Raw genomic sequence first — 24,969 nt, forward strand, 5'->3', positions numbered from 1 at the left:
CCAGAGAAATTCGATGCCCATAATTTAAAAAGAAAAGTTCACAAATACATTTTAAAAAAATATTTCACGTGCTACAACTTACATACTTTCTTAACCTTCTGGTTTGCTCTTTAGAGGCCAGTTGATTTTTCAAATCGTTAAGTTCAACCATAACTCTGTCTTTCCTTTATTCTGTTCTGCTCCTCATGTAACCACCCAACCTAAGATGAAAAGACATTTTTCTTCTTGCCTTGCTTTCAGTCATTAAATCTTATAAATTTGGCAGAACTTTAGAATAGAGAAATAGAACTGAAGCAAGAAGAGAGTGTATTGGTAATGAGATGACTAGGTATCTTTGAGGAGGAAGAAGTTTCCAGGCATAAAAAGTCCAAATCAGCAGAAATTATCCACAAATGGTATATAAAAGACTGGGGATACTGATCAGTTCTTTAATCACAATTTTTCTAAAAAGGCTTTCATGATAACTATATGTATATAGAAAGCAAAACCGAATTTAGCAGCGTTAAACCGATTTAACCCTGCACCCGTCCACACAATGAGGCCCTTTATATCGATATAAAGGGCTCTTTAAAATGGTTTCTGTACTCCTCCCCGACGAGAGGAGTAGCGCTGAAATCGGTATTGCCATGTTGGATTAGGGTTAGTGTGGCCGCAAATCGACGCTATTGGCCTCCGGGCAGTATCCCACAGTGCACCATTGTGACCGCTCTGGAAAGCAATCTGAACTCGGATGCACTGGCCAGGTAGACAGGAAAAGCCGCGCGAACTTTTGAATTTCATTTCCTGTTTGCCCAGCGTGGAGCTCTGATCAGCACGGGTGGTGATGCTGTCCCAAATCCAAAAAGAGCTCCAGCATGGACCATACGGGAGATACTGGAGCTGATCACTGTATGGGGAGACAAATCTGTTGTATCAGAGCTCCGTTACAGAAGACAAAATGACAAAGCATTTGAAAAAATCTCCAGGCTATGATAGAGGCCACAGCAGGGACTCAGCACAGTGCTGCGTGACAAGCGTAATGGAAAGCCAAAGAATCAAATGGACGCTCATGGAGGGAGGGAGGGGGGACTGAGGACTCCAGCTATCCCACAGTCCCCGCAGTCTCCGAAAAGCATTTGCATTCTTGGCGGGGCTCCAAATGCCTGAAGGGTCAAAAACATTTTCCCAGGTGTTTCAGGGTGTATGCCGTCAATTTACACCCTTCCCCTCCCCCGAAAGAAAAGGGAAAAAAATCATTTCTCGCCTTTTTTCAATGTCACCCTATGCCTACTGCATGCTGCTGGTAGACAGGGTGCTGCAGCACTAAACAGCAGCATCCTCTCCCCTCCCCTCCCCAGTGGCAGACGGCACAGTACAAAAGGATTGGTATCCGTCCTCGTCATCATTCTGTGAGTGCTCCTGGCTGGCCTCGGTGAGGTCGGCCGGGGGCGCCTGGGTAAAAATAGGAATGATTCCTGGTCATTCCCAGCAGATGGTGCAGAACGGCTGGTAACCGTCGTCATCATTGTCGCAACCCTATACATAGTTATGGCTCTGTATGGCCAATTGTCGGTCCACGGCCATCTTGTTCTGCTAAAAGGACAAGGCAGCCTCCATCTTGGACCAGGTTCTTGTTCCACAGGAGAGACCTAATTCTGCCCAGCAACACCGTGGTGTCGTGTGCAACCCTGAGGTGCGGTGTGCAACATTCTAGTGCTGTGTGCATTTTCCCGCTCTTTTTGGACTGGTCATCTAGGGGTCAGGCTAGTGCCTTGTGCAGAGACGCCAGTGTGCCGTGTGCAGATCCTGTTGGCGTGGGGGGCAACAGTTCGGAGCCTGAAGGGTGTAGGAGCCAGGGACCAATCAGATGCTGACACGAGTGAGTGAGACCCTTCAAATAAAACTAGGTTTCCCCCCAAAATTTTTGTGGAGTATCCACGTGTCAGCTGAAGGGTCTGATCAACCTTTCAGCCAGGGTCTCCTCCCAGTATAGCTAGCTCGTGTCGTGTCGTTTTGGATTCATTATCGCTTTGGATTTATCGTTTTGGATCTATTTCCATCAGCTCGTCATGCTTCTGGTGTCTGCTCTGCTGGTCAGCTGCGCCTGGAGTGCGGTATTTGCTTTATAATTTCTGACCGTTTGCTTACCTAGCTTCCCCTTTTTTCCCCCTTCCTAACTCAGTACCAAGTGTGTATACAGTATACGAGAGTTGAATTATTGAGCTCATAATTGCACAGTTGTTTAGTCTGTATAGTTGTTCTGAGTTTTAGTAGATAGTTAATTGTAGACTGTTTTAAGTTGTGTGATTTACTGCTCTGTCTTTGTGTGGAGTGCTTGGTGCTAGGTGCTGTCTCCACCTGAGGATTAGCTGACCAAGGGGTTTCTGTCCCCGCGATCTGTGTGAGTGGAACCTGCACAATCGCAGCTGCACCACACTCTGGGTAAATCCCTTAGTGTGAAAGCAAGGGCGGTTGAGGCAGTGGCCTGTGGGTCTCTTTTTCTGTGTTGCACCGGGCACCGCTCTGACGAACCCTATTTCCTCTTTGTGTAATTGGTGTGTCTGCCTACTCAGTGTGAAGCAGTGAGCAGTATAGATTTGTATTGTTAATGATTTTTTGGGTGTGTTTGTATTGTTTAATAACATCCCAGCTAAGAATTGCCCCCCTCCTCGGCCAACGTTGTAACTATCCCCCCAATAAACGCAGCCACTTGGCTTTAAACCTTATTCTGGTCCAGCCTGATTTTTCCTCTCCCAATACCAAAGCTGATCGAACCGCAATTGGTTTCGGACAATCATAGCAACTGGGGGCTGAACTACATCAGCCCCTCCTCTGTCATGTCTAAAGAAAAGATTCTGTACTGCCTGGACTATCATAGCAGCGGAAGGCTGGTCTCCTCTCCCCCCCACCCTTTAATGTCCTGCCTGGACTATCATAGCAGCTAGAAGCTTCCTCCCCCTCATTTTATCTCACTAAAAAGTCTGTGTTTCTTATTCCTGCTTTCTTTATTACTTCATCACACAAATGGGGGGACACTGTCACGGTAGCCCAGGAGGGTTGAGGGAGGAGGGAAGCAATGGGTGGGGTTGTTGCAGGGGCACCCCCTAGAATGGCATGCAGCTCATCATTTCTGCGGGATCTCTGGGGCTCTGACCCGGAGCGGCTGTGCTCTCTGTTTCTCTAGTACACTTGCCCAATATTCTAGGCTGGACTGACTCTATTTTTAGACAAAACATAGGAAGGGAATGACCTGGGGAGTCATTCCCATTTTTGCCTATGCGCCCCCGGCCGACCTCAGCGAGGCCAGCCAGGAGCACCCATGATAGCAGCAGACGGTACAGAATGACTGATAACCATCATCTCGTTGCCAATTTACAATGGCAGATGGTGCAATATGACTGGTAACCGTCTCTGCTATCTTGCAAAGGCAAATGAATGCTGCTGTGTAGCAGTGCAGTACCACGTCTGTCAGCAGTATCCAGTACACATACGGTGACAGTGACAAAAGGCAATACGGGCTCCATGATTGCCATGCTATGGCATCTGCCAGGGCAATCCAGGGAAAAAGGGCGTGAAATGATTGTCTGCCGTTGCTTTCCCGGAGGAAGGATTGAGTGACGACATTTACCCAGAATCACCTGAGACACTGTTTTTGCATTTGGATCTCAACCCAGAATTCCAATGGGCAGGGGAGACTGCAGGAACTATGGGATAGCTACAGGATAGCTATCCACAGTGCAATGCTCCGGAAATTGACACTAGCCTTGGTACATGGATGCACACCGCCGAATTAATGTGCTTAGTGTGGCCGCGTGCACTCGACTTTATACAATCTGTTTTCCAAAACCGGTTTATGTAAAATTGGAATAATCCCGTAGTGCAGACATACCCTTAATCATACACCAACAATGTCTATTGTTCAAGATACAGTAACACTGTAAATGTCTGTTTAATGATCTTATCAGTCCTAGAAACTGAATTTCTGATCTTTGTAGTGTATGTAACTCTGATTCTTTCTTTCTTTCGTGCATACTGTACCTTTAGTTGTAAGAAAATTCAAGAGCAAAGGACTTGCAGACTGAAGGAGATGCTCTGCTTTCTCTCTGAGGGAGATGTTGTGAGTGTGTGCTAGGATTTTGTTTTGTTTTATGTCTCTGGATTTCCTTAATCTATTTTAAAAAATTCTAGACTGAAAGTATATTTTCTTCTATGTTGCATTTTATGAAGTCTGTAATCACTTCATAAAGGTAAATCTGTCACCTTAAATCTTTCAGTCTTGGGGCCATCCAACTGGTGGTGAGTCCCTGGTAGAGTTTTGGACAATTCTATTTCATGCTAGTTGCCCATGGGCTCTGGAGTCTTACAGCAACTGGGGTTTGCAAGGGTATAGGGAAAATACCTACTTTCCCTGGACATGCCTACTGCATCTGTGCCCAGAAGCAGGAGGTAGAATATGATCTCCTAGGGTCGGTTTATACTAGAACATAAGAACAGCCATACTGGATCAGACCAAAGGTCCATCTAGCCCAGTATCCTGTGTTCTGACAGTGGCCAGTGCTAGGTGCCCTAGGGTTTCCTACAGAGAGGGGATCCTACATAATTCAAAGAAAGCAGCCTAAATATTTATTTTAAAAACATGGAGGATGGTTATTTAGCCACTGAATTTTTAATCCCCTGTATCTGTTTGTGGGATATCTTTTACTTCCTTCCAGCTAACAATAAGGGCCAAATCATTTTGCAGATATATGCCTGTATCTGTCATTGAATTGAATTGGACTAATGAGTGCATTACTGATGACAGAACTGGTCACTAAAATTATTGAAATGCTTTCAAGTTCTATTAATTCTTTCAATTTTGTGCATTCTGAATTAAAGATACACTAAAAGCATCCTAAAACATGAACTGCAATTGGACGGATTTTGGGTGATTTTGCAACTCTAAATCCATGAAATGGATCTCATTTGGAAAGGAAGTTACCTCTGGGGCTAAAGCTTTGTATGTTGTATGTACATTAATTTTATGTTTGTAAAACATTTATAGTTCAATTATATATCCCAGCAAACAGAGTTTATAATAATAACCCTAACAGTAACCCAGTCAACTACAGAGCTGCTGAATTGATATTGTTGTAATTTGCAGTTTTTTGTCAGTTCCCCCTGGTTTTAGAGATTACTATTTTTATAAACAGATTTAGGATGTGCTACTCTAGTTAGCACAAGAACAAATTACATCTACAATAAATATGTTCTGTCTTGATAGGAACAAAGCTCTATGTGAGGTGAATGAGGTACTCAGTACCATGTTAAGAAGGTGCTGAGTACCTAGAACATCTATTGGATTCTCTGGAAATTGAAACCATTCAGTACCCTACAGGAGGCATTCAGCACCAGGTAAAATCCATCTCAAAGCTGTACCAGGCTTTTGCAAATTATTTTCATTGCTATTTTTACCTTGACAATTAAAAAATAATGAGGAAATGAGACAAAATGTGTGCAAAGTCAGTGGGAAAGTAAAATAAAGTGTTACATTATTAACATAAATATAATTGGATAGTTAAGGCAGTTTGTAAAGTTATATTTGAAAATTATTCAAAATTATTCAGTAATCAACAGTCTTTTGCATTGTGCATGAATTGTCAGTTACTGACAATGATAAATGATATTCCATTCTGTATTCACTTGATGATAATGTGCTATTCACATCTGAATAGCTTTATCTACCCATGATATTCTTTTTAAGTTCTTTGTATTGTTCAACTGTTATTTGGTGACAGACACTTTCTGAATTGCATTCAAGAGTTACTTAACTATATGTTTCTTCTGGTTCCAAAGCAGGGCTGAGATCCTTCATATTGTATTTAGTCAAAGTGCAAAATATAATTTGAAGGCGATGACCCAGGTATTTCAGTTCAGGTGTAGAAATCTTGCAGATGTGAAATGATCCAACCTTTTTTATGCTCTTAAATATCTACATACATTAGTTGCTGATACCTAAGTGGCTTTTAGCTGGGGGGAGGGTATTACTATGATCCATATGATCCAGATCCTCAGCTGATGTACGTTGATGTAGCTTCACTGACTTCAATGGAACTACTAAAAAAATGTTTTATCTTTCAGACATTTTTGACCCAAGAGGAACAGAACTGCAGTGTCTGAGTCAGTCAGAGCTGCTGAGGAAACCCTGGGGACTGTAACCCAGGACTTGGACATAAGAGTAGGACAACTGCATCATTCCACATAGATCCAGGTCCTGGGTTACAGTCCCCATGGTTTCCTCAGCAGGTCTGATTGACACAGACTCTTCAGTTCTGTTCCCCTTGGGTCAATGACAGTGGCAAGCAGTGGCCGAAAATGTCACATTGGAGGGCCCAAACTGCTGGCTTGATGCTTATGAGAGAGGTGGTGGTGGCGGCAGCAGTTCCATCCTGTCCTGCTGCTGATACTGCTGTTTTGTGAAACCCTTGTTTGTTGTTGTCAAAAACGTCTGAAAGATATAACATTGTTTAAGTAGAAACAAAATATTTCATTTCCATGTTAGCAAAATATTTTGACATTTTTGATTCAGATGATACTGTTCTGTGAACTTTATATGAATTTGCAATAGTTTGGATAGAAGTGAAACTGCATTTTTTTATTGTGAACAAACTTTTAGTCCAAAAAATTTCATCCAGTTCTACTCCTTAGCTTCATCACTAGAGAACATAGTAGTCAGAGCTTCTGGGAAACCTTTGGTGTCTGAAGCTTTATAGAGAAGCTGGATTCTTATCTCTAGACTCACGGATTATGAGGATGCACTTAAGTGATTTTGTTTCAAGAGGTTTTTCTTGCATTTGAGCCTGGAAAAGAATATAATGGTTATTCCATGCCTATATTTGGCCTCTTTGGATATGTGACAAATAGGGTTTCCTGCAGTCACAAGGAGATCTAGCACTGGTCCTTGTCTGTTGGTCAGCCACATTTCTGTGATACAGAGCAGGTTGCGTAACTCTATAGTAATAAAATTGTGGTTGACTCCTTTACAAATTCATATAAAGTCTGTATTTCTTTAATAGACATAATATGCACACACCTTGTTACCCCAAATGGAGTTTCACAGGAACTTCAATGTAAACTGGCTGCAGTTCGCCGCTCCAGGCCAATGGGGCTTGCGGGAAGTGGCACAGGCCAAGGGATGTGCTGGTCGCTGCTTCCTGACACCCTCATTGGCCTGGGACAGCGAACCTCCAGAGGCGGCAAGTAAACAAACCGGCCCGGCCTGCCAGGGTGCTTACCCTGGCAGGCCGCATGCCAAGGTTTGCCGATCCCTGATCTAGACACTACTCATCAGCAAGTCATGAGTTTGCAGATGACACCTCATAGGGCATAATTTGTACAAAGATTATTACAACCATATGTAGGGTGCGGACAGGGGTACATTCTCTCATAGTGGTATGTTTCAGATGTAATAATTATATATTTCTGAACTACAGCTTTCAACACTAAAACTAAGATAATAAAAATGTATTACTACTAGTTTGTTAAAAAATTACAAATGAAAGTGATCTATTGAGACCACAGACTAAATCTAATCTCTAATTGCACGGGTGGGGAACTTTCCAAATACAAACTGCATGATGGGCAACTTCTAAGTTTTAATCTCAGGAAGTGTTTGCATCTGATCATTCATAATCATCAATTTGTATATTGTTTCAAATTATCCTTTTTATCAATCTATTTTATGTTTACCCTGTACACCTTGAAAGTGTATCTGATTTCTTGAGAATTATCTAAATAATTACTCTACAACTTTCTGCACAACAAGTATTTGTGAGAAGTTTTGGAACCTGCACTGTACTTTTCCTGCTGCTCTTAGATAAAATTAGTACTACAGGTATATCTACTATACCACCTGCATTTTTGAAAGTGATTGCAGTGCTGTCAAAAGACACCACTTAAAAAACAACAACAACAAAACACAATTATACTTGCAAAGGATTCCTTTCTTCTGGAGAGACAGGAAAACTGCAAACATTTTGTTCCTGTCTCTAGATTATGAGAGTATAAAAAAAACTCACTGGTGTTTACTCTGGAGGGTGAATTTGTTTATATAATTGCCTCAAAACTCTTGCAGTAAAAGTTGTGGCCTAGCATTTAGAAATGTTACAGAATGCTTTAGTTTGGGAAGCTGACTTAGTTTTACATCCTTCAGTACTTGGCTAGTGTGCCTAACTCCCATTCACACATCAGTGGCTGTATTTTCCATCTGTTGTGCACAGGACCTGAAAGATGATTATGTAACAAATTTACAGGAACAAGCAGTCAAAAGTAATATAGATAAAATTTGGGCAATAACATGTGACCAACCAACCAGCTGGTTGATATAATAAATGCTGAAATCATTCAGGGATACTTCCCTATTGGGAAGAACTTTATACTGAATATGGGCATCATCCTGAAATCCTTACACGAAATAATACCATCATCTGTGAATAATCTCTGTTACACTGTCTAGAGTGGCTCATGACAATGTGTGCCAATCTCAGGGCAGACTGTCAATAAAACAGTACAGAAACCCCAAACTGGTTGTATGTTCCATAATTAGATTTCTCCAACCCAGTAACAAGTGTGAACTCCTAAAGCACTATGTCATGGAGTCACAGATAGTCCTTTTTTTATATCTTGCTGCACTTGGCCTGTGCTACTGTATCTGCTACAGTGTTGACATGGCCTAATAGAGTTTAGTATTCATGAAACTATAAGGAACCTCTTGTATAGGTAACTACTAGTAGTAGACTTGATTCAGCCACCCTCCAGCAATAAGCATTTGCTTATTTTTTGCATATACATTTTTGTAACATATGCATTCAAAGCCTGTGGCCACTATGCATCTCATGAGAGCTAAATAGAAGCACAATAAGTAGATGGCTCTGGCTGACAGTTCTGCCCATTTTAAATTATGTTATTGATGTGGCTCACAAGGCCTTGTGACAGGTTTCCCTCAATGTCTGCCCCAGATGCCCAGGGGAAAAATACGCTCTCCTGATAGATACGAGGTGGAAGAAATATATTTACTAAAGAACTGGCAAAAGAATCATACTTAGCACTGGAAAAATAAAATCCCAGCACCAAAAGAGAGATCTATGTACATATTATATGCCAGGGGTTGGCAACCTCTGGATGGGGCAGGGGTCCCAGAGGGGCTATCAGGGAACAGAAGGGGTTGGATGGGGCAGGAGTCTCGGGGGGACAGAAAGGAGATGGGTGCCCTCCATACAATTTATGAAACCCAATGTGACCTTCAGGCCAAAAAGTTTGCCCGCCCCTGCCCTAGACCTTATTTTACTGCACACTATTCAAAACATACTCTGAATACAGAAATATTCATTTCCTCATAGACTTTTCTGTTGTGCACATCATTGTAGTATATGAGTGTGTCTGACAAACATTAACAAATAAATCTTCACATCAATTCTATAAGATAGAAAAGTAGTATTACTCCCATTTTACACCTTGGGAATGGAGACATACAGGGATTAAGATCACCCTCTCACTTACTGCAGTCCCTTTCCATTTTTATCCAAACTGAAATAACTAGAGAGAGGATTCTGTCAGAAATTTGGATTATGATTTAACCACCTCTCTCAAGCCTGCGGTTTGTTCAAATTCATGGTTTTGATTTGGGTCCTTAGAGAGAGGACATAAAATGAATCAAAATCCACATTCTTTTATTTTAACCCACACAGGTGGGCAGTTTGGTCCTGGAGGTGTGGTTTGAGTCTATTTCTAAAAAGTAGGTACAGTAGGTCTATTTCTAAAACCAGTAGGCTTTACCCATTTCTACAGTATCTTTAATCCTTTTCCAGTGTCCTCTCCATCTGACTGTTTTTTCTTAAATATGTCTCTGAGTTTTTTTGGTTTTTTTTGCCAGCTGTTGCAGTGAAGATGTAGTATAATGGCACATCCGTAGAGTAGATGTATTATAATGATGTATGCCATTGATGCATAATCAGTGACAGCTCTGATCACTGCTGTGCTGGGGATGCCTTGGAGTAGTACATCATCAGGATGATAGCTAGAAGGAACAGAAGGCCCAAGATGGAACTTTTTTCAGTACTCTTGTGAACAGTATACTTTTGATACTATTATTGTTTGAGCAGCAGCCTTGTACTTCGGCATATACAAACAAATGAGAAAACACAGCCCCAAGGAGTTTCCAAACAACTTCAAAGGGGCAGCATATTCTTTTTATATGCTGTGCAAAGAGTTTATTTTAAGAGGAAATTCTTGAATAGAAGCTAAAGAAAGGAGTGGAAAGAGATAGTTAAATGGATGAACTAGGAAGCTCAACAGCTCTCCCACTCCTTTAGGGACCAGATTTTGCCAGCTTTGTTTGTGTTGAATAGCACCATTCTTCAACACACAGTCCCACTGGTATCACTGGTAGTACTTCCTAAGTGAGGTGCTACACAAAAGGAGTAAGGGTTACAGCATCTGATTCTCAGGTGTTAAGGTCAGCATTTTTATTTGAATTCTGAGCCTCTATGACTTTCAGGAAAAGCTAATGATAGGTACATACAAAAATCTCACATACCATGTGAACATACAATAGACATTTGGTCATGAAACTTACAGAAGTCATTGGAGGCTTTTATTTCAGATTTTTAGTAATCTATTTTATTGGAAAATCATTAACAAGACCTACTGTATATTACAAAAACATAAAGATGTTGAGAAACGCTTTGGAAGACATCATCTCCTCAGCCAAGAAATGAAGTCTCTGGTGAGATATATAGTATATTTTTCTTAACCAGCAATCTAGATTTGAAAGGCTTTGTGTCTCATTGTCTATGCCTTGGGATATTCAGTCTACCAGAAGTGGGGGTTTAATTTAATGTGGTTGCTTCTATTAGGTTCTCTCAATTTTAAATTATTCCATATAGTTTTTGTTGTGTCAATTTCCACCTATGTGTTTACATTAATTTTAATTTGCTTATTTTAAAATATCTTTAGGAGCAGAATCACCAATCTGATGTGCTCCCTCTAAGGCACATAAAGAAAGAAGAAATAATTATACCTCCTCATCAGGGCAGCAGTTGTCAGCAGACATAGAGCTGCCATAGCCAGGTCCTATGACACTCCACCTCCAGAGTCCGAGCACAAATAGCACAGTGAGGGTTAGGGACTAACCATTCCCAACGGCTCTAACTTGTGTTAGTCTGGGGCAAAGTTAAGTAGAGAATGAAGGAAGCAGCATCAGTTTCCTTTTGGCCCTGCTGAACTCAACAGATTTTGGTCACAACAGAGACTCTTGACCCGTCAATAAATTATTGAAGCTGCACTGTTCAGATGAGCTTGGAGAAAAGGACTTGGAGATACGAGAATCCTGTTTTACAATCACTGTTGAACAAATGACTCAGTCCATGTGAATTTTGGCAAGTCTACCCTATGCCTCGGCCAGCTGGCAAATTAGATAATCAATGGAACTACACTAAAACCCAGAAGTTGTACATGAGATGACCTCTCTGGGTAAGTACATTACATATGAGGAGATATACTTTCCCCTTAAATAACTCAAAACAGGGGATAATTTATGTGGGAAATGCTCATTATCCCATCCTGGGGGATTTGCAGCTGCTTGGATAAGGTAGCAGAGAAAACAGTTGTAGTGGTCTATTAACTACAGTTATGACTCAAGAGCCATGTGGAAATTCACATCTGAGCTAAGAGCTCCTTTGTGGTCCCTGCTAACCCTATGGTTCTATGATTCTATGCATTGCTCCTATTTCCTTCCTTTCATCTCTCTCCCATCCAGCAGCATAGCTCAGTCAGGAGACACATTGCCATTGCTGGCTATCACAATTACAGAAAGAGCTGCACTTTTTTGTCCCTCTCAAGAAGACCACTCAGGTGGTAGGCCTGGATTCCTTCACCTTCCTCAAGGTCTCAATCATTCTGGGACTGGGTCTCCACACAGCAGCCCACACCCTGCTTCCCAAATGTGTTAACATGACAGCCCAATTGGGTTTATCAACCTTTCACTCAGGGAGCCTGTGACAGTGGCTGATTAAAGTGACTCGCAAACAGACTGCTCAAAACAAAGCATTATTTGTTCTTTCACCCAATGGTAAAAAACACACAGAGGGCAGGGATAAAACAACAAATATGCATGGATTTTACTTTCACCTTCATCTTTCTTTGTCAGCGTTTGTATTTTCCCTTCAGCCAGTTAACCCCATCTCTGGCTCTGGGATTCATACCTTCTGCAGTGTTTTTGCTGTGAGTTCTCCCCCAAAATATGTGTCTGTCAGCATGCTGACAACCCCCTCACTCCTCCTTTCTGCCTACCCAGTATCTTTGGGTATGGCTATACGACTTTTAAATCTGGGTCTGTGGGACCCTGGCTTGTGGACTCTGTTTCCAAGCTTGCACTTGAGCATCCAGACTTCATTGAAAATCTGGGGTTACAGTTGCAGGACCAGGGTCTCACAGCTGAACCAATACATCCATACTGCATTACACAGACTCTCTGACTCAAATCTTCAACTTGCCCTGCAACCAAACTGCAAAATGACAGGGCTTGGACCTGACTCACAGTGGGACACACCCCCTCCAGCAGAATATTAGGACCCAGATCCTGAGTGCTTGCTGACCAAGTTATGCTGATTTGTGTGTGGACAGGAGGTGGACTTTGGCTCAAACCTGATTCAGAGCTTGGGATTAGAGTGCAGGGTAGTTATACCTTTAAAATTTTAATATTCTCTTTGACCCTAGATATAGGCCTGGAAAAAGTAAACCTTGCTGGAGTAAATGGCATAATAAACAACTCCCCGCACTGTTTCATCAAGGAACCTTGATGCACATGATATTTATAGAAAATAATACAGATATTTCCGTCATTCTCCACAGTGGCACAGACACAAATGCACTGAAGCAGCTCTGGATAGTGTTGGATGTAAAATGCCAAGGAGTTGTAGGTATAGCTCTCAGCAGCTTTTGTGGATATATTTTTTTTCAGTTTTGGAGTGACACTGCTAGAGAAGGCTGTAGTTTCCCACTCCAGCCATACATAACATTCATGTCCAGCTGCCCAGGATCTGCATGGTCTGGTTTCCAGAATCTTGAATCAAAAGGGATTGGTCAGCGGCTAAGACTCGAGAATTATCTTAAGGCTACTTAAGGGGCTAATCCAGGGATCGGCAACCTTTGGCATGTGGCCCGCCAGGGTAAGCACCCAGGTGGGCCGGTCAGTTTATTTACCTCTTGCGTTCACAGGTTCGGCTGATCGCGGCTCCCACTGGCTGTGGTTCGCCATACCAGGACAACGGGGCTGTGGGAAGTGGAGTGGGCCGAGGGATGTGCTGGCCGCCACTTTCCGCCACCCCCATTGGACTGGAGTGGCAAACCGTGACCAGTGGGAGGCATGATTGGCCGAACCTGCAGATGTGGCAGGTAAACAAACCAGCCTGGCCCTCCTGGTTGCTTACCCTGGTGGTCCGCGTGCCAAAGGTTGCTGATCCCTAGGCTAATCTGTTGCCCTTTGGATTAATTCCTCCGATTTGATTAAATTGGTAAAGAAGTCCTTGATGCTGTCATTCATCTAATGGGATATAGAGTTTATCATCTGGGCTGGGTGCTGTTTTCCAGAATCTCAGCTTTTGGGGACAGAACAGGAATCGCAGTGTAGTGTATTCAGGGTGGGGAGCATATGTTTTACATAAGCTAAACAAATTTGCCAGGGTTAAAATACAGGGTGGATCTGTTGCCCTTTTTGTGAGCAGATAAATTTGGATAAGACCCTGCATTCTTCATTGATCATGTCTTACTAATTGAGGACATCAAGTGATAAATTCATGGTACGCCCACATCTTGAATACTGCATGCAGATGTGGTTGCACCATCTCAAAAAAGATATATTGGAATTGGAAATATTCAGAAAAGGGCAACAAAAATGATTAGGAGTATGGAACCTCTTCTGTATGAGATTAATAAGATTGGGACTTTTCAGCTTGGAAAAGAGACAACTAAGGGGAGATATGATAGAGGTCTATAAAATCATGATGGGTGTGGAGAAAGTAAATAAGGAAGTGTTATTTACTCCTCAAAACACAAGAACTAGGGATCACCAAATGAAATTAATGGACAGCAGATTTAAAACAAACATAAGGGAGTACTTCTTCATACAATGCAGAGTCAACCTGTGGAACTCTTTGCCAGAGGATGCTGTGAAGGCCAAAACTATAACAGGGTTCAAAAAAAGAACTAGATAAGTTCATGGAGGATAGGTCCATCAATGGCTATTAGTGAGGATGAGCAGGGATGGTGTCTCTAGCCTCTGTTTGCCAGAAGCTGGGAATGGGCAATGGGATGGATCACTTGATGATTACCTGTTCTGTTCATTCCCTCTGGGGCACCTGGCATTGGCCGTAATCGGAAGACAAGCTACTGGGCTAGATGGACCTGTGGTCTGACCCCGTATGGCTGTTCTTATGTTCTATAAGCTCCATTCCCCCGTCTGTCCTTACCAGCGAGATTTGGCAGATATCTGTGCTAGTTCATTTCTCCTCTATGCTTCCTGGCCCCAGAACTGATTATTTAATTTAAATGATTGTATAATAGTTCAGAATTGCATTCTGAGAATGGGACTGAAATTTGTAACAATATCAAAAAAATAGAGCTTTTGGGGGGAAAACATAAATTCATATGACAGGAGATAATTTATAAAGTTACATTTCTCAGCAACTACATTTCACAAGAACATTTTCTTCAAAATTAGCAATATATATTTTATGTAATATACATATTTCTTCAAAATAACAAAAATACTTAATCCCTTTGTGGCTTATTGTTTGCAAAATTTGGTTTTAAATAGCAAATTTTATTCTAAAGTTTAAGGTACAAATAAGTTTTTGAGAAAAAAAATCCTACTCTAGCTTCTATTTATTTATTTGATGGGGAGGAGGGATTTTATTCAAAATAGAATAACGGGCATGTAGTCCTGATTCTGGTTTCATACTGCTGTAAATAAATGGTATAGATGAGAGCTAAATAAGGCCCTTAAGGTCTTATCTCACATGATTAAACTTCGTTGTTAAATTTCAGCCTGTAGCGAATTATTACAGGTAAATTATGAACATGTAAAAGTAGATTTTTGTTAAAATTGAAGTAATTTTACAAATTATGGAAGAACTACCATTCATATCCACTGCAGAATAAATTTGCTCAAAAGGTTGGAGCAAGATGAAAAAGAGAAGTTTCAAGCTATAATTACACTGCTGCAGGTGTACTCTTTGAGAATTCTGCCTCTCTATTCCTCAGCACATAAGGCAATCTGTATGTAAGGAGAGTGCAATTTATCCTCTGTGGCAAGTATATAGTCAGCTTGATGGGCCACGTAGAAGGGTTAGATAGAGGCATGACCCATCCAAGCCCCAAGTTTTCACATGCTTAGATACTTATCCACTTGGGAAACATATCCAATTCATTCCCTTTGCCATTTCTGATTATGAACTGTGCTAGTCATGCAGCACACTCTACCCCTACTAGATAAGGCATAAGATTTGCATAGAGATATCTTGATTCGTTTAGCTTCCAAATCATGGATAAAGGTTATAATCAAGCCCATGTTTCTCACTGTTTTAACCCACTTTCTTTCCCCTTTAATTTTCATTTAACAAGAACAAGCTGACATAGGAAGTAACCTGACACATGGCCCTACACACACCTGCAACAAAGGAATTTTTACAGATTCTTGTATTTCCATTTTCCTCTAAGACATTCTCAAAACAGCAAATATTAACTAACTTAAAATGTTTCTGTCTTAAACCAAAAAAAAGAAAACTGAGTTAGCGTTAAAACTTCATATTTAGCTTCCAGCTTGTGCCCACTTGCTACAATATCATATAAAGAAATGTAAAAATCATCTACTAACAGAACTTGAGTACTATCTTGGCTTTTGGTGATAAAAGAACCAACTAATTCATACGTATACATCTGTTCATCATCATTATGTTTCTATTATGCCTCTGGCATTTAGGACAGTGACAAAGCTCCTCCACTCCCGTCTGTTTCTGGCTAGTCTTTCAATGGTTCCCCAGCTGTTCCCCAAGTTTTTCAGCTCAGCTTCCACAGCTCTTCGCCATGTTGTTTTTGGGCAGCCTCATTTTCACTTGCCTTCAGATGTTCATCTTATTGCTACTCTGGTGATGGAATCAGTTTCCATCCAAAGCACATGGCCAATCCATCTCCAACACCTCCTGGCAACGATGGTGCTCATATCCTCTTGGTTGCACTATGTCAATAAATCTTGGTTTGAGATTGTTCTGGGCCAAAAGATACAGAGGATTTTTCTGAGGCAGGTTGTATGGAATGAAGACAGTTTGGACATGTCATACTTTCTCATTCCCCAGCCTTCTTCATTATAAAATAATGTTGAAAGTATGCAGCTCTGATAAATCTTGAGTTTGGTTTTGGTTCTGTATGCTGATGATGTCCAGACTGTATTTAAGCTCCTGAAGGTGTTCTTGGCTTTATTAATTTTGTTCCAAATGCCCTGGCTTGTTCCTTGATCCTGGCTGATGTTGCTGCCCCTGTATGTGAATGTTTCTATATTGGTGAGAACATAGTCCTCTATCCCTACTGGTGACAGTGAGGCAATATTAAAGGTCATGATGTCTGTCTTATTGTGTTTGATTTTCAGTCCAATTTGCTGGCTGAATGCGTTGAGTCAAGTTGTTTTTTCTTGTTTATGGTGTTGGGTATGTGATAGGAGAGCAAGATCATGAGGTCTTCAAGGGATGAGAAGGGTGTCCAGTTAATGCCTCTTGGTATATCTTCCGATGTATGCCACATTACCCAGTTGATGACAATATTGAGGAGGATTGCAGACATGAGACACCCTGGACGTACTCCTGTTTTTACTTCAAATTTGAGCTCAGTATGATCAACACTGCATGTAAAGTTGAAATAAAAGCTTTTGATGAATTTATTATACAGAAAATGATTCCATATGCCTGCAGAATGCGCCATAGGCTGGTCCTGTGAATGCTATCAAAAGCCTTCTCAAAGTATCTGAAATTTATGTAGAGTTGCCATTGTCATTGTAAGCATTGTTCTATTATGTTCCATAGAGTGAAAGTCTAGTCTGTGGTGTGGGTGAGGGATGTGCTGGCCGCAGCTTTCCGCCACCCCCATTAGCCTGGGATGGCGAACCGTGGCCAGTGGGAGCCGCGATCGGCCGAACCTGCAGACACGGCAGGTAACCAAAGTGGCCTGGTCCGCCAGGGTGCTTACCCTGGTGAGCCACGTGCCAGAGGTTGCCAACCCCTGGTTTAGAGTGTAAAGGCTAATCAATACTTCCCCACATTGGAACATTTTGGCTGAAGTGGTCGTCCTAAGGTCACAGAGAGATTCTGTGGCAGAACTGGGAATAGGAATCCAGGGATAAATCCTGAAACCAATGATGTTCATGGAAGTTTTGCAATTGACTTCAGTGAGTCCAGGATTTTTCACCAGTTTTCCTGATTTTCTTAGGCAGCACCCTGAGCAGCAGAAAAAAGGAAATGTTAAGGTGGAATTTAAAGTGGCAAAGAGTTTGGAAAGAAATAATATCATTCCAAAGATAGTGAGAAGATGAAGAAAGGGAGCAAATGGAGAGTGAGTTTGAAATGAATGAAGAAAAAATACTACGTAGTGATGTGGTAATAACAATCAAAGGTAATCAGTGAGTACTATAAAGCAAAAGGGGGAATCCAGTGAAAAGGAAAAATGAAATCTATAAATTGCCAAGAGACACAAAAATAAGATATTCCACTAAGTTTTGGCTCATTTCACTTGGTGCTTTAAATTATCTGCTCCTGTTGAAGTATTTGTGAATCTTCAAGGATTTGAACCATTGTGATATGTATAAAGTCATATATTATTTTTTATTATATTAGCTCTGAAAGACACAGATTTTAGGCTATTTCATTTTTTTGGATAATTCATAGTTCATTTTTCTTATTAAGATGAAAGAAAGCTATATGAACGACAAACTGGATAATGCTCCTCTTCTGGACTGCTGAGATAATGATGATTATTTCTTATTTATATTACAGTTATCACCTAGGATGAGTCTCTCAGGTGCCATAAAGGGGAAAAAATGTGTAGAGAAGACAATACCTTCCCCAGAGTGCTCTCCGTCTACATATCAGGACAGAACAAGCAGACAAAACAGACAAATCGTTTTGAGATGTGTTTGAAGGATGAGTTAATAATAAAATAAAGTTTGCAGAAAAGTGGTAGTTATTGCTCACTACTTGCCTGACCAAAAGATTTGGAAGTCAAAAGGATTTCCAGACAAAGAAAAAAATAATATCTGACATTGTCTCCGTTTTCTGAACTAATTAGTTAGTAAAACTTTTGTACATGTCTTGCCTTGGAATGAAAAAAAAATATTAATATTTATTCTAAACTTTGAAACTGCACTGTAACAACTTACACAATTACATATTTGTCTTTTCCTTTTGTGATTTTGTATTATAGGTGTGGCTGGTGGAATCACCTATTATTAAGCCTTACAGACCCTTCCTATTATGAGAGAGTGTTTTCAATTTCTTATACCTTTGCCAGATTTCAATCAGTTTGGCTGAAAATTTTCCATGTTGAGTGTCTACTCCAGGTTCCATTAGTTTGTAAAATTTCATCCAAAACTGTTCTGTTTTTTTCCAAGGATGAGATCAGGTTAAAATTATGTTTCAACCATGTAAAAAAAAATTCTGGTAACCTTTTATTTCAGAAGTTTTAGCAGACCATGCTTTGGAGCCGGGGCATGTAATTTGGCAGAGTATTGGCCATTGTTTCAGAGATGTGCCTTGGCATGTCTCTGTGAAAATCCACCCAAATTATTCCAAATTATAAGCCTTATAAAAATTGCAGTTTGCACATACTCAGGAGAGACTTCCTAGAGCTTCCTGAAGATTCCATCCACACTGGGAATGTCCCAGGTTGGGTCTGCCAAGGGCTGAGAAGACTTTCCCTCTAGATGCAGTTCCAAGCTACTCTGTGATGGGCAGGGGCTGTCTCTCCTGTGCTTTCAATGACCCTTGCTGGGAATGGCTGGGCAAGGAGATGGGACTCGGAGCATGTGGAAGACTGAGACTAGGAGTGATAGGGGGAGATTGGAACTTCAGGGGAGAAACATAGAATCATAGGACTGGAAGGGACCTTGAGAGATCATTTAGTCCAGTCCCCTACACTCATTGCAGGACTAAGTATTATCTAGTCCATCCCTGAAAGGTGATTGTCTAATCTGCTCTTAAAAATCTACAATGATGGGAGATTTCACAACTTCCCCAGGCAATTTATTCCAGTGCTTAACCATCCTGACAGTTAGGAAGTTTTTCCTAATGTCCAACCTAAACCTCTCTCGCTGCAGTTTAAGCACATTGCTTCTTGTCCTATCCTCAGAGGTTAAGAAGAATAATCTATCTCCCTCCTCATTGTAACAACTTTTTATGCACTTGAAAACTGTTAGCATGTCCCATCTCAGTGTTCTCTTTTCCAGACTAAACAAAACCAATATTTGCAATCTTCTATCATGTTTTCTAGACCATTAATAATTTTTGTTGCTCTTCTCTGAACTTTCTCCAATTTGTCCATATATTTCCTGAAATGTGGTGCCCAGAACTGGACAAATTACTCCAGTTGAGGCCTAATCAATGTGGAGTAAAGCAAAAGAAATATTTCTCATGTCTTGCTTACAACACTCCTACTAATATATCCAAGAATGATATTTTCTTTTTTTTTGCAACAGTGTTACACTGTTGACTCATATTTAGTTTGTGGTCCACTGTGAACCCCAGATCCCTTTCCACAGTACTCCTTCCGAGGCAGTCATTTCCCATTTTGTATGTGTGCAACTGATTGATCTGTCCTAAATGGAGTATTTTGCATTTGTCCTTATTGAATTTCACCTTATTTACTTTAGACCAGTGTTTCCCAAACTTGGGACGCCGCTTGTGTAGGGAAAGCTCCTGGAGGGCTGGGCAGGTTTGTTTACCTGCCCCGTCTGCAGGTCCGGCCAATCACAGCTCCCACTGGCCACGGTTCACTGCTGCAGGCCAATGGGAGCTGCTGGAAGCAGCGCAGGCTGAGGGACTGAGGGACCCCCATTGGCCTTGGACAGCGAACCGCGGCCAGTGGGAGCCGCGATCAGCTGGACCTGTGGATGGGGCAGGTAAACTAACTGGCCTGGCCTGCCAGGGGCTTTTCCTACACAAGTGGTGTCCCAAGTTTGGGAAACACTGCTTTAGACCATTTCTCCAGTTTGTCCAGATCATTTTGAATAATAATCCTATCCTCCAAAGCACTTGCAACCCCTCCCAGCTTGGTATCACCCACAAACGTTGTAAGTGTACTCTCTATGCCATTATCCCATTGATGAAGATATTGAACAGAACTGGACCCAGAACTGATCCCTGTGGGATCCCACTTGTTGTGCCCTTTCAGCATGACTGGGAACCCTGATAACTACGCTCTGGGAATGGTTTTCCAACCAGTTTTGCACCCACATTATAGTAGCTCCATCTATGTTTCATTTCCCTAGTTTGTTTATGAGAAGGACATGCAAGACAGTATGTAAATCTTTATTAAAGTCAAAATAAACCACATTTAGTGCTTCCCCACATCCACAAATCTTGTTACCCTATCAAAGAAAGCTATCAGGTTGGTTTCACACAATTTGTTTTTGACAAATCCATGCTCACTGTTACTTATCACCTTATGATCTTCTTGATGTTTGCAAATTGATTGCTTAATTATTTGCTCCATTTCCTTTCTGGGTACAGAAGTTAAGCTAACTGGTCTGTAATTCCCCAGGTTGTCCAGTTGACTGGCACTATATTTGCCCCTTTCCAGTTTTCTGGAATCTCTCCCATCTTCCATGACTTTTCAAAGATAATCGCTAATGGCTCAGATATATCCTCAGTCAGCTCCTTGAGTATTCTACGATGCATTTCATCAGGCCCTGGTGATTTTATGACATCTAAATTGTCTAAGTAATTTTTGACTTGTTCTTTCCCTATTTTAGTCTCTGATCCTACCTCATTTTCACTGGCATTCACTATGTTAGACGTTCAATCACCACCAATCTTCTTGGTGAAAGTTGAAACAAATAAGTCATGAAGCACCTCTACCATTTCCACATTTTCTGTTACTGTCCCCCCCCGCCCCTCCCGCCATTGGTACCCATTGGTAATGGGCCTACCCTGTCCTTGGTCTTCCTCTTGCTTCTGATGTATTTGTAGAATGTTTTCTTGTTACCCTTTATATCTCTAGCTTCTCTGATCTCATTTTGTGCCTTTACCTTTGTAATTTTGTCCCTACATACTTGTGTTATTTGTTTATTGTCATCCTTTGTAATTTGACCTATTTCCCATTCTTTGTAGGACTCTTTTTTGGTTTTTACATCACTGAAGATCTGCTGGTTAAGCCAGGGTGGTCTCTTACATCCTATCTTTCCTATGCAGTGGAATAGTTTGGTTTTGTGCTTTTAATGTCTCTTTGAAAAACTGGCAACTGTCTTCAATTGCTTTTTCCCCGTAGATTGCTTCCCCTGGGATCTTACCTACCAACAGCCTGAGTTTGCTAAAGTCTGCCTTTTTGTAATCCATTTTCTTTATTTTCCTGTTCTCCCTCCTATCATTCCTTAGAATCATGACCTCTATCTAGAATCTGGAGCAGACAAGTGAGATGAGAAACCTGAGGAGTTGATATTGGGGCTGGCTAGGTGAGAAGAATATAATTGGGTTGAGAAACCAGGAAGGAGAAGAGATAGGAGTGGGGAGGGACAAGTTAGAGGGGAAAGAGCAGAAGGAAATGGATAAAAGAGTCCGCCCACTCCACTCCAGAGCCTGCAATGGTACCCGAAAGTCCTGAATTTCACCATTCCTCTGATGTCAAAAATATTTGTGAAAATCCACTGGCAAAGTACTGATCCACAGAGGATTACAACCTGCTACCACTATCACTTAGCTCAAGTGGCAGATGTCTGTGCAGTGGATTTCAGGGTTCCAGTTCTGCATATGAACCGTGTGGCTATCAATGGTACCACATGATGGAATTTCTGTTTTTTGGTTTTTTTTCAGTTTGCTTTCTTTTAAAAAAAAAAATCCTATTGTGTGTGTTTTTTCCTAAATTTAAAGAACACTAATAAGATTACAAAATCAATCACTCAAAAGTTAGTAAATGGAAGAAAAAAGTTGCCTATGCAACCTTAATCCACCCCTTTTCTATATTCATTATAATAAAGTATTTAATTACATGATCACATGATATCTTTTTCAATACGACTCCTACCTCATTCAGTTCATGGGAGGGACCTGCTTTGGAGATGAATCAGGTCTGGTACTAAAGGAGACTATTGTTTGTAGGACTCCTCTCCTCATTTTTTTCAGAAGTTAAAAAATGTGTAGTGATTGTATAAGGAAGGTGATGCAGAAAGAGAATGGATGATCTCATGGTTACAGTGGTTGAATGAAGCCCTGGAGAACTGGATTCTATCCCTGCCTCTGCCCCAAAGGTCCTATGTAAAATTAGGCAAATAACTTAAGCCACACTTTTCATAGATGGTCATTAATTATGTATTCCTCATTTTCTGGGTACCTGTCTTTGCAGAAATGCTGAGAACTCCCAGTTGGAGCTAAAGAAAATGGGAACTGTGCTTTGAATTATATAGAATGCTATATAATGCTATTTTTTTCTGAAAAATTAGGTCCTGGGTTTCTCAAACTGGACACCCAAAATTAGTGGGGGTATTTTTGACCTAAATCTCTCTGTGCCTCAGGTCCCCATCTGTACAATAAGAGTTAATCTCATAGAGGTGTTGTAAAGATAAATTATTGGCCCCAGGCCAATGGGGGCGGCAGGAAGCGGTGTGGGCGAGGGATATGCTGGCTGCGGCTTCCCGCCACCGCCATTAGCCTGGGATGGTGAGCCATGGTCCACCGAACCTACCGTCATGGCAGGTAAACAAAATGGCCCGGCCCACCAGGGTGCTTACCCTGGCGAGCTGCATGCCAGAGGTTGCCAACCCCTGCCATATAATTTGTTACATATTGGATTTACATTTGATTTATTATATTAAAATTGCATGCATTTAAGAAGTTATTTGTCTGTAGACTTATTATTGCTTCCAGCAGTATATTCCTTGTTATCATCTATATGAAATATTATTGAAAATTTTAATTACTCTAAATTACATAATATCATACATATTGTGTATTACTTATTACTATTTTAATGTTTATTATTTGTTTAGGTCCAGATGTATCTGAAGCTCTTTATTAATGTGGATGAAGATAAATGAATGAGCATCTTTTACTCTTTTGGTACAAGACCTATATAGCAAGGCCCTGTGACCTCCAGACCTCCATTACCCAATACTCATAATACATAATGCTCATGATAATAATAGCTTTCCAGAATAGGCATGGACATAATCACATGCTTATGTGCTTATTTAGTCTGGGCCTAAGCAATTAAGAAGCTATCTATTCCATTGATGTCTATAGTAATTTTTGAGATCTTCAGCAGAGGTTACAATCTCTTTCATATTTAACAAGTAAATCAAATTTAAGTGTAATCTTGTATTCAGTTATCCTTCTAGACAGTTCCTTTATATAAGGATGGGAATATGTAGGAGCTACTTTAAAGTTCTTTATGCACATCTAGAGCTTTGTTGCAGCTCCTTCTGAACTATGCATTTGAGATGCCTCCAGCTGTATATTAACCCCCAATATTCTTTTAGAGTTGTATCCATTGTAGTTACTGTCCCATGCCCTCTATTTCTACTCATAATTCCCAAGCTTAACACCAGTTTTACACAACACAGGATACTGGTGATTTTTTACATCGTTTCTCTCTCTTGAGAAAGTTAGCCTTCAAGTTAGTCTTGCATCCGAAGAAGTGGGTATTCACCCACGAAAGCTCATGCTGCAAAACGTCTGTTAGTCGATAAGGTGCCACAGGATTCTTTGTTGCTTTAGCCTTCAATGTGATTCTTAGAGCAATGATCCAATATTAAACTGCACATTATAGTATAAATGAAGTACTGTTCAAATCATATATTCTCCTTGAGAAAAATATACAGAAATCATCAAACCATCAGAAATAGGATATAAATATACAGTTTTGACTATGTGTATAATTTAGCACATACATTCAACATAGGGGCCTATTCATTAATAAATTCAGTAATAAAATTTGTGAAAATACCTTATTAAAACTGAATCTCTATTTCTTTGCATTACTCTACTTTTGTTGCTATCATGAGCCATTACTTATATTGGTTTGTGCACCACAAATGACAGATTTTCTTTTGTAAATATCACACCGATTCCTGGATCCAGTTTAAGGTATAATAATTTTCAGGTCTGGAACCCAAGTTAGCAAGATAGTTTTATGCTTCTTAGCTTAATCAGAAGCAGCAATACATGCAATTACAATTGCAATCTTTATCAAGTGTATTGAAAACATTTGGTGCCCTTTCTAACAATATTGTACTTATGTATTCTGTGTATTCTTCCACTTTTATGGGATATTCTATGCATCTTGATATGAATTATGGGTGCACAGTATTAATTTACACACAATTATTTTGCTGTGCTCTAGCTTCTAAAGGGCAGGAGATAAAATAAAGTCTATCCCTTAGTGATGATTTCTATGAGTCCCTGTTACATTTGACTTATAAAAAAACTATAGTCTTTAGATTTTGCACCTGAAATCATATAATGGAAAAGTATCCTCTACCAGTGCATAGTAGCTACTGTTAGAACAGGGATCGGCAACCTTTGGCACGCAGCTCACCAGGGTAACCACCCTGGTGGGCCGGGCTGGTTTGTTTACCTGCCACAGCCACAGGTTTGGCCGATCACGGCTCCCACTGGCCGCGGTTTGCTGCGCCAGGCCAATGGGGGCTGCAGAAAGCGGCGCAGGCCAAGGGATATGCTGGCTGCCACTTCCCGCCACCCCCATTGG

At 40.9% G+C, this 24,969-nt stretch overlaps 1 long non-coding RNA gene across 1 annotated transcript; it reads left to right on the top strand.

Annotated features, from left to right (window-relative positions):
- Positions 1-4,029: 4,029 nt before the first annotated feature.
- Positions 4,030-18,147, top strand: LOC120405398. Its single transcript, XR_005598541.1, has 3 exons — positions 4,030-4,096; positions 5,240-5,370; positions 18,051-18,147. It is a non-coding gene; the product is annotated as an uncharacterized LOC120405398 (long non-coding RNA).
- The last annotated feature ends 6,822 nt before the right edge of the window (positions 18,148-24,969 follow it).

Source organism: Mauremys reevesii, linkage group 1 (assembly GCF_016161935.1).
Source record: "Mauremys reevesii isolate NIE-2019 linkage group 1, ASM1616193v1, whole genome shotgun sequence".
NCBI lineage: Eukaryota > Metazoa > Chordata > Testudines > Geoemydidae > Mauremys > Mauremys reevesii.